The sequence below is a fragment of the Macrobrachium nipponense genome, chromosome 27, assembly GCF_015104395.2.
Source record: "Macrobrachium nipponense isolate FS-2020 chromosome 27, ASM1510439v2, whole genome shotgun sequence".
NCBI classification, from domain to species: Eukaryota; Metazoa; Arthropoda; class Malacostraca; order Decapoda; family Palaemonidae; genus Macrobrachium; species Macrobrachium nipponense.
Genome location: NC_087216.1, coordinates 8,803,026 through 8,805,525, shown reverse-complemented (window position 1 = coordinate 8,805,525; position 2,500 = coordinate 8,803,026). Strand labels below are relative to the sequence as shown.

The window sequence follows — 2,500 nt, the reverse complement described above, 5'->3', positions numbered from 1 at the left end:
ATTGCTGTTGTCATTAATCAGATTCAATCATTTTGAGGGTTGAGCTGTATTTCCAGTATTAGGACTCCAATAGAAATGTTAATCCAAATGCTGCAAGGGTTTAATTTGTTAAGACTATTTGAGCATAGATAATAATGTACACTTACTACTTTTAATAACAGGACTAATTGTGCATGATGTTATTTGGGACTTCAGTGTGTTAATTACAATCATGTGTAAGATTTGTAGAGTAAGGGGTAGGACTACTTAAATTCAAATTCTTCTGAGGCTTCTAGATCCAGACAGTCTCCTGCCATCCACAGGTTAGTATATGCAAGTCCCACCAGAGTACATGTACCATTAACCAAGTATTTTGCATATTAAAGAAGTGTGTTTTGAAGCACTTGGGAGGGAACTTATACAGATCTTTAGTACAGCACAATGTATCATGAGAAAGGGTGTTTAAAAGTTATGGAAAATCATGTTGAATATGATAGCATAGTCAAGGAATACTGTATTGATGATGTTAAACAGAGAGCGAGAGAAGAGAAAGATAGTGATGGAAGAATTTACAATGTGCTTTACTTTACTGTTAGGATAGTACAATTTGGTATTATATAAGTAAATCCATATGTATTGCATATTTTGTATATAAATCATTCATACATCATAGTAAATAGCACTATTATGTGCTTTATATTTAATCATATTTATCAGAAGTAATGAGTACAATCTTTCTGCTTGACTGTGGGGGCCCAGGGATAGGTTTAACACAAGGGGAGACCTGCTCATCCACAATCTTTGCAGTGTTCATGGAACCAGTTTCCTGTGAATGGTGGGGGTTGACTGTCATTCTTATTCAGTTGCAGTTTGTACTACTTTCACACAGATTTATCTAGAGCTTACCCAGATATTGTCAGGGCATCTACCTGTACCCACATACTATCATGGCTCTGCTGTATTGCTTAAGCCTATACCCAAGAGCTGCCAAGGCCCTGATGTATCTTATATCTGTACCAAAGTACTATTTGGACACATATTGTCTTGAGTCATGTATCTGACTACCTTCATAGACATTTCTAGTTATCTTGAGTATTGTTCTTCAAATCATAAGTGTCACTTTGTAAATATTGTCAGGATTATGAAACATTTCCTTAAGCTTAAGGTAATGCTACTTACATAGACTCTCAAGGCATCGATGCATTTTCTCTTAGGTTATAGGGAAATATACCCGTCCCAGATACAGTCAGAACCTTGACATACTACTGTACTTCCCATAATTACCAGGTAGGACCAACAATACCCAGGGCTCTTGAGGTATTAATTTTGTCTTCATTCATAGGCGAGATCACTGCCACCCAAGTACATCTCTAAGCCTGGGATAAAGACTATTCGCCTCACAACCTATGGAGAAGAAAAGAAAACTTAATTTTACCTGCTGGTACATAGCACTGTGTTTATGTTATGAAAAAGAATACTATACTGAATTATTATAATTAGAAGAGTCATATAATGTACTACAGACCATGTCACAATAAGTTTCAGCAAAGCCTTAAAGTATTTTGACCTGTATACATGATTTGATCACCAGCCCCCTCTAGAAATGGGAACTTTTCATTCTTGACAATATCTGAAGGCATCAGGTTGATTTTACTCTTTCATTAACTTGATGTTGAAGTTGAGACAAAGATGACTTTTGATGAAAGGGAGTTATGTGCTGTGTTACATGTACAGCAGTGCTGTAATCACTACAGTGTTCATTTTCTTTTATTTGTTATAATACACTGATACATATGACTGGGTCTTATGTTGGCCTTGTAGAAAATATCTTTACAGCCATTTGTCAGCAGAATGTACTTTATAGTAGATACAATACTGTAATTCCATTTAATGTGTAATATGATTTTCAATTTTGCTTAAACTATTTGACAAAAGGAGGTGAACAATAAAGTAACTAGATAACATCTGCATTGTCCATGGAGTTTATATAATGTTACTAATAATGTTAGGAAGATGAGCCATCAGGATCTAGGGGGAAGGTGAAAACCTTCAAAACAGAGGAGCAGAAAACTTGAAGACACATTCCATTTCATCAAAGTTTTTTTATTTTTTGTCAAGGTCGAAATGTATCCACAATGTATTAAAGACTAAGTAAAAAATGTATACAGTGGAGCCCCCATATTCGCGTTCTCTGGATTTGCGGACCCACACATTCGCGGATTTCTCTTGGAAACGTTTCCCCGCATTATTTGTGGGAAATTCGCACATTCACAGTATTTTTCTATGACAAATATCCACAAATTCCTGGTTTTTTTTATCAATTCCATTATAAAATGCACTTTTTGTGATAAAACTATTAAAAAAACCAAGTATGAACATTTTTAGTGGGTTTTTCTTGAGTTTTAACAAACAAAATAGGCTGTTTTTAGCATTTTTACAGAGGTTCCAAACATTAGTGGGTTCTAACTATTCAGGGGGGGTCTGGTACGCATACCCCGTGAATACGGGGGGGCCACTGTAT

At 35.6% G+C, this 2,500-nt stretch overlaps 1 protein-coding gene across 1 annotated transcript in view; it reads right to left on the bottom strand.

The window, feature by feature from the left end:
• LOC135200799 (brother of CDO-like) overlaps positions 1 to 2,500 on the bottom strand; it is a 34,425-nt gene that overhangs the window by 725 nt on the left and 31,200 nt on the right. Inside the window, exon 13 of the mRNA XM_064229449.1 lies at positions 1 to 1,383. This exon is cut by the window's left edge and continues 725 nt beyond it. The gene's annotated coding sequence lies outside the window, so the exon portion shown is untranslated. The remainder of the gene's footprint in view (positions 1,384 to 2,500) is intronic.